The sequence below is a fragment of the Mesocricetus auratus genome, unplaced genomic scaffold (genome assembly GCF_017639785.1).
Source record: "Mesocricetus auratus isolate SY011 unplaced genomic scaffold, BCM_Maur_2.0 Super-Scaffold_100027, whole genome shotgun sequence".
Classification (NCBI taxonomy): domain Eukaryota; kingdom Metazoa; phylum Chordata; class Mammalia; order Rodentia; family Cricetidae; genus Mesocricetus; species Mesocricetus auratus.
Window position 1 is genome coordinate 4,799,395 of NW_024429208.1, and position 7,829 is coordinate 4,807,223.

Consider the following 7,829-nt stretch of genomic DNA (forward strand, 5'->3'; position numbering starts at 1 on the left):
TAAACATTAAGAAACACATACAACTCTAATTTTTTAAAATGAAAACTTCACATCATCACTCAAACTGAAGACGATTAAAACCAACCCTCCAAATCTTAAATGTTCCTCCAACATTAATTACTATATTAAGGGTGAAAAGTAAGTGCTTTGTTGGCTTCTCTAGAGAACTTACTTACCATTACAATTTCTGTCATAGCAATTTTTAGTTTAAAAAAAATAAAAAGGATACCACCACTGATGCCAGAGTAGGAATCACTAATCTTTTTTCTCCTTTAAAACAAATCTGACTTTTTAAAAGATAAATTTGAAATTTGCAACTCTGCTCTGACACTCACCTGAACATTTTCAGGGATACATTTAATGGTAGCCAGGATAGAAACAGAATGCTGTGGATGGTTCTAGAAATTACCAGTGGCCACCAAAGGAAGGCGTGTAAGCAGAAAAGGGAAAACGCAACCTCTGCTAGTCCTTGGTCATCCTCCATCTTGTACTCTTCTTTGCAAACATTGAGCAATTTCAAAACTATCCAATTCAGATGCACCACACTTTAAATATGAAGAAACATCCTGAGCCTGTGAATGCTCCCTTTCACAGCTGTAGTATGACTGTTTACTTGGAAACCCATTATTTCACTCTGATAATGTACCGTTTTCATTTGTCTAATAATTGTACCTTCTTAAAGAGTTTAGATGAGACCTTAAGCTTTGTTACAGAAAACATAACAATCCCAAATATCTAAAATCTCCAGCTTTCACTATAGTTTGCCTGGTGGTTCCAGAGAACTAAATAAAACTTTTCCTTACTTTTTAAATGTTCTGCTTCCAGACCAAGGGTAAGAAACAAGCACACCAAATGTACAGATCCTACACTCCCTCTGGTGGTCCCTCACTCTAATTAATCAAATGTTTTCTAAAAGACTGGCAGTAAATACTAATTAAAGCATACGCTATAAGACAATAATTATTGGTGCATTTTTGGTGGTGGTGGTGTTTTGGGACAGACAGGGATCCTACTACTTCACTCCATGTGAAGATCTGGCTGCCTCTGCTTCCTGAGTGTTGGGAGTAAACGAGCTATGAAGAAGCACAGATTACTTTGAATAGTGGGGTTTTAGTGCTCTAAATATTACTATAATATCCTTAATAAAGTTAGGGACAACTGCTAGTGATCTGTCAATAGACACACTCTCAAATTAAGTTATTTTAGCCTGTCTGTCTTACAGAGCTGGTTTTTACGCAAAGTAAACATATTATTTGCAAGTAAACTCACACATAAGTAGTCCTTGTTTTACATCAATAGACACAGGACTTACATACCATCATCCACCCAATCTTGGACACTGAAGAGTTAATATATGAGACACCTGAGATGGCATGTTGGAACTTTAAGATGCGCCAAAGCTGGCATTGCAGCTAGGTAGATCACCTGTCTACATCTATAAGGTCCTGGGCTGAGTCCCCAGGATAGCAAAGGGAAAGAAAATTAAAAAGCATTAAAATGTACCGCAGAAAATTTCAGAAATATAAAATAATGGAAAAAATCTAATTGCTGATTGGATAAGCTGGAAAGCTCAAAAGCTTGAGAATTACAAAATGGAGATGTCTGCTCAGTGTATATCAATTACAGAACTTACAGTGTCAAAACACACCAGAATCTTCTTTGGGAATCATGAAAGTACTAATGGCCTGTAGAGCGTGTTCTTTATATAGTTCTATTAGTCACTTAAGGGATGGCACTTGCCTAGTATGCACAAGGCTCTGGGTTCAATCCTAGGATAGAAAAAAAGAGGGAGGGAGGAGGGAGGGAAGGAAAGAGGAAGGGAGGGAGGGAGAAGAGGCAGGAAGAGAGGAGGGAGGGAGGACAGGGAAAAGGAAGAAAAGAAATTACCAACAATATCCAGACTCAAAAGAAGCTACACTTGAAGGTAACTGCCTAATACACAGGCACTGTGTGTGTGTGTGTGTGTGTTTTGCATATATGTGAAGCGCGCATGCATGCAGATGTGAGAATCAACTCGTACTTAATGTTGAAAGTGAAATGTGGTTGATAGTTCTATGATCTGGTCTACCACAAATAGACAAAGTAAACAAAAATCAGTAATTAAAATGCCTGAGAACTGGACTTTCACGTAAAGGTATTTTCCTAGTTCAAGCACACGGCACGCATGCTTTTGTGTAAGATGAAATGAAACTTAGAAGGGCTGGGCAGACGGCTCGGCAGTTGAGGGTACTGGCTGCTCTTCGGGCCCGGACTTTGACTCCCGGCACCCACACTTCAGCTCCGGACCTTCAATGCCCTCTGGGGCTGCCAGCACCACGCATGCAAACAGCATACGGCCATACATACAGATAAAATAACCATATGCATAAATAAACTTCAAAACAAAACAAAAAAGCAATGTGACTTACGGTATTTGGTACATTTAAGCGGCACCACAGGGCAGGATTATAAACCCTCCATGTAGTGTTCACGCAGGAGAACACTAGAGTGGGATTAAATCGTCTAAAACAATGAAAGCCTGCTTTAAAATAAGCCCACTCGACGTGGGGAAGAGCCACTCATCTGCCTTCCGGAATTACCAGGACCTTAGACAGACTGAACCTCTGCACACCACGGGGTCCTCGGGGGTTCTTCTCTGGACTAGTCCATTCCAAGCTGAAATGCCTTCACAAACGACACAGAGCATGCATACTTGTCCCATCCAAGAACAAAGAAGATTTGCAAAAGCAACTGACTTGTCTAGACTCAAATTGGAGGTTTTTCATGTTGAAGTGATTTAAATTATGTCTTATAAAGAAATCCAGGCTGGGGAGATTGCTCAGCAGGTAAAGTCACTTGCCACTAAGCTGGACCACTTGAATTTGACATTCACGACCCTCATGGTGGAAGGAGAGAACCAACTCCAAAGTTGTCCCTCTGACAGCCACACCTGTGCCAGCATGCTCTCACAAACACAGACAACAAATAAAAAAATAATAAAAATTTTAATAAGAATAAAAATAAGAGCCGGGCGGTGGTGGCGCACGCCTTTAATCCCAGCACTCGGGAGGCAGAGGCAGGCGGATCTTTGTGCGTTCGAGGCCAGGCTGGACCGATAACCTCCGAAACAATACAGAGAAACCCTGTCTTGTAAAAACCAAAAAAAAAAAAAAAAGAATAAAAATAAATCCACTCATATGTCAAGTAACTGAAAAGTAAATATTGAGAAATACTTTTTCAGATGTTGGAAAGACAAAAACCTCATTAATGTATAAACTCACAGTTTTAATACTCCTTCATTAACTTAAATAATCTCAAGTGGTTGAAACTAATACCTAAGTCAAATTATCTAGATGAATTAAATGACCATTCAATTACCTAGTGTAATTAAATAAAAAATTAACTGTGCTCTGAAGTATAGATTACACACAGTGCAGTTCCCACGCAAGACACGTTAGAAGTGAGAAAGAGGAAAACCAGAGTGCTTGTTTCTAACAAATAATGAATGTTATTAACCTCTGCACTTAAAAGTAGTTAAAATATGCCATTTCTGTAGAATCCCCAAAGTGAAAGCTGTGAGGAGACTGGTCGGCACATACCGGACAGCTGGGAGAGAGGCAAACAGAAAACGGTTAAGGGAAAGTCCGACAGAATAAGAATGTCCCACCAGAAGCCGGGCGTTGGTGGCGCACGCCTTTAATCCCAGCACTCGGGAGGCAGAGGCAGGCGGATCTCTGTGAGTTCGAGACCAGCCTGGACTACCAAGCGAGTTCCAGGACAGGCTCCAAAGCCACAGAGAAACCCTGTCTCGAAAAACCAAAAAAAAAAAAAAAAAAAAAAAAAAAGAATGTCCCACCAGAACACTTTTCAACTCATACAGTCATACCTTGCATGGATTCTGACACCAACAGTTGGAGCTACTACAATTCTATAATAATAATAATACAGATAACAAACACTGACAGCAAGAAGGGGGGGAGAAAGCGGACAAAATTCTCAACCCAAGTACATCTTAACTTTTCCCTTGTCCTCTACCCTAAGAAGATGGAAAGACAATGAAAATAAACACTCTCTCCTACCCCTAGAGAAGGCAAAGAAAGTGCCCATTCAACGCTCAGTCTTAGTCCGCTGGAAAACAGTCTCCTGGAAAAAAAAAAAAAAATCCCCAAACCACCAGCTCCCAACTGCTGCTTGCAGAACTGACTGAATGGCAGCCAAGCGCGGTACACAGTGTCCCGAGCCCTGCACGCTCTGCTTACGACCTGTACCTCCCAGAGCCGCCGCCGCCGCCGAAACCCATTATTTAAGAGCCGAGGCGCTAGCGCTCCACCTGGCTCATCCACAGCGAAGACCAAGATGAACATAATGTAGTGTGTCCCCTTCGCTTCGCTCGCGCACAGACACACACTTTTCACTCACACACACACGCACACACGCAACAATATGCTGGGTTCCGAGTCAAGGGGCTTGGGTCGGGACAGAAGTTGTTATGTCCCAGGGCTGGAGGGAATGAGACTCCTAAAAACAACTTTTATTCCTTTATTATTTAGAGGGAGGGTCAGCGCGTGTGCGCGCGCCCGTGTCTCGTACACGTGGAGGTCAGAGGACAACTCTCGGGAGTCGGTCCCGGGGGATCGAACTCTGGTCGCCACACTTGGCGACAAGCGCCTGTGCCCGCTCAGCCACCCCGGAGGCCCCGAAAGCAACTTTTTTTAATTGTCTTTTCCTCCGCGGTCTACCTCCGAGCCCCGCCGGTCACCTGCCCGCCCGGAGCGAGCGGACCCGGGACCGGCAGGTGAGGGCGGCGCCCGTGCGGCACGCCCATCGCGCGGCCCTGCGGACGCGGCGGGGCGCTCCGTTATCCGCGGGCTCGCAGGGGCTCCGGAAGGCCAAGTTTCCTCCGCGCCCGGCGGGCGGCGTGGCGGGGCGACACGGGGCTCCTCGGACCTGCGGGCTGCGCGGGAAACAAAAGCCGCGCGCGGGCGGGCGGGCGAGCCGGCGCCGCGCCATCGCTGAGGGGAGCGCCGGCCGCGCCGCCTTCCACGCGGGGCCCGGGTCTCCCGCACGTCCCGTCCACGCCGCCCCGGGGAAGCCGCGCGTGAGGGGCGGCGGAGGCGGGATCGCCAGCGCACGGCCGACTCCCGGGTCCACCGCGCGCGCGCTCGCGCCCCCCATCCCCGCGGCCACGGCGCCCGTACCTGTCGCCGTCACCGCCGCTGCCGCCGCCGCCGCCGCCGTCTCGGGCTCCGCGTCTCTCCGCGGCGCGTGCCGCTCAGCCTCCCTCTCAGCCCGCCCAGCAGGCCGCCGGCCCGCACGCCCCGTCGCTCAGCCGCGCGCCGGACGCCGCCGCCGGAGACTGGCAGCGCCCGCGAGCCGGCTAGTGCGCCGGGCAGCGCCCGGCGTCGTCCCGCCCCCCACCGGCCGCAGGACCCGCCTCCCATAGGGCCGCGGGGCTGTCAATCCGCCCCCAAAAGCCGCGCGGGCTGTCGCCCCGCCGGCCCCCATTGGTGGCCGCGCACGGTCTATGCAAATGAGGCCCCGCCCCGTTCGTTTGCATCTCCGCCTCTCCACGGCAGCCCACGTGTCTGGCCCTTGCCCTTTGTGGGGGCCGGAGAGGAGGGATGGAGGAAGCCGGCTGACACCTCTTGGCTTCGTCCTTTGCCTCCAGACAAAATGCCGCCAAGCCTCTGCCCTGCCTCTCTGCCCACCCAGCCCGCCCTTCACGAGCCTGGAGGGGGTGACAGGCCGTGCTGACCCCAGAAAACAACCTCATGAACTCGGAGATGCTCCTTAGAGACTGGGAAAATCCAAAATAGCACCTAGCTCCTCTCTCTCGGGACGCCCAGTGGGTGTGGCCACGCTCTCCCTCGGGGACCTCTGCCTCTCCAACGCAGTGGTCCAGGTGACAAGGACAGAAGGGAGCCCAAAGGATGGGCTTGCCGGGCTAATTCTGCTTCAAGACGACACCCCTCCCCCAGCCACGTGGCCAACCCTGGGTGACTCCCATAGACATTCAGGAGCTGCACCTGGGGACCAGAGCGCGAACTGTTCGTGTTTAAAAAAAAATTTAAAGAGCTCGTCTGAGTGCCTCGCCTGCATGTGTGTCCGTGCACCGCGTGAGTGCAGAGGCCAGAAGAGGGCGTCGGATCTCCTGGGACTGGAGTTGTAAGCTGCCAAGTGGGTGCGGCGGGTGGCACCCGGGTCCTCTGAGAGAGCGGCCAGTGAGCGCTGTGAACGGCTAGGCAATCTCTCCAGACTCCCTCTCCCTGCCTCCTTCCCTCCCTCTCTCTTTCCCCCTCTCCCTCTCTCCCTCCTGCTCCTCCTAAAAGTCCCAATTACCTATGGAAATCCCTCGTAGCCACACTGAAGATCTGTGTTTTCTGCATCTGTGTCTTTTGCATTGTCGTGCTTTAGAATCTTTGAAGGCCTTCTGCATGTCACCATGCTGGGGGATGGTATGGCCATTCCTTTCCCGTCTTCAAAGACCCCTGCAGAAAAGACAAAACTGGCACGGGAACCTCCTCTTGAGCAGGGGTTCTGCCTCAGATGGGAAACCTCCCCTTAACCAGCCTCCCAGGGGAGCCGCGAGCCGCTCACACGAATTCAGCCAACAGCACGATGTTAGGGAACTGTCCTCCCTAACGCCGGTTGGTTTTGCCTCTGCTATGCTTACAGAGAGCAAGAAGTGCAGCCCGTGTGGAGGAGGGCACGTGGAGGGGAGAAGGCTCCAAGCTAGCAGACAGGGACATCCACACTTGAGCAACGTTTCAGTTCGGCGGCGGCACGTGGTTCTCCCAGAAGGTGGAAGGGGATAGCCGTGGGCTAACAAAGCCTGCAGACCTGAAACTGCTTAGGAACCGAGTGAACAGCTAGGGGCAGTGTGGGCCAGTCTGCAGGGTTGTGTGGACCTGTCCCGAGAGCAGACTCTTCCAGGAGGAAGAAAAGCTCGGAAGGCTGCCAGGCCGTGTTGTAACACACCACAGCAGACAACAACACACGCTGTAGATACAGCTGCGGGCTTTTTTATTATTATTATTATTATTATTATTATTATTATTATTATTATTATTATTATTATTATTATTCTGGGCCAGAGTGTGTAGGGAACAGTCAGTTCTACAGTTCCTAAGACAGCCTGGAAAGCCCCACCCACTCCTTTGCATTTTCCCTAAGCGTTGATGTCCTGGATGTGGCTGGAGAAGCCCTGACCTGACAGAATTCTTTGCAGGTCTTGTCTCTAAGGCTGACTTCACGGGAGTGTCACCCTTTTGAGCGACACACACTAAGGAAGTCTCCGTTAGAAGTACGGTTGTGGTCATCTTGACACAGTAGCTTTTCAGCCAGGGGCCCTGTGTGTTCTGAATGCATCGATTTCTGCAAATTACACAGCCAGCGCTGTCATCCTTTTATGCCTGTTTTAGATTTCAAACCTCATCTCGGTCTTAAAGCACTTGGTGTCCCCAAAGTTTGTTCCCACAGCCCCGGGTATCTCGGTGCTCAAAACTGTAATGTAGCATCCATTCTTCTCTCTGTCTCTCTGTCTCTGTCTCTCTCTGTCTCTCTCTGTCTCTCTCTGTCTCTCTCTCTCTCTCTCTCTCTCTCTCTCTCTCTCTCTCTCTCTCTCTCTCTCTCTCTCTCTCTCTCACTTATTCATTGAGAGAGCTGCAGACTAGGGCCAGTCAATTGGCTCAACAGGTAAAGGATCTTGTGGCCAAGTCTGGTGACCTGGATGTGATCCCTGGGTTTCACACAATAGAGCTCTTGCAAGTTGGCCTCTGACCTATACAAACTCACCCTGTGGCACACACTTCATACTCACAAAGAAGTAAATGTCATTTGAGAGGCAGACA

At 49.5% G+C, this 7,829-nt stretch overlaps 1 protein-coding gene across 1 annotated transcript in view; it reads right to left on the bottom strand.

The window, feature by feature from the left end:
• Nucleotides 1–5,326, bottom strand: part of Fkbp5 (FKBP prolyl isomerase 5) — an 83,594-nt gene extending 78,268 nt beyond the window's left edge. Inside the window, exon 1 of the mRNA XM_040732138.1 lies at nucleotides 5,178–5,326. The gene's annotated coding sequence lies outside the window, so the exon portion shown is untranslated. The remainder of the gene's footprint in view (nucleotides 1–5,177) is intronic.
• Nucleotides 5,327–7,829: the final 2,503 nt, after the last annotated feature.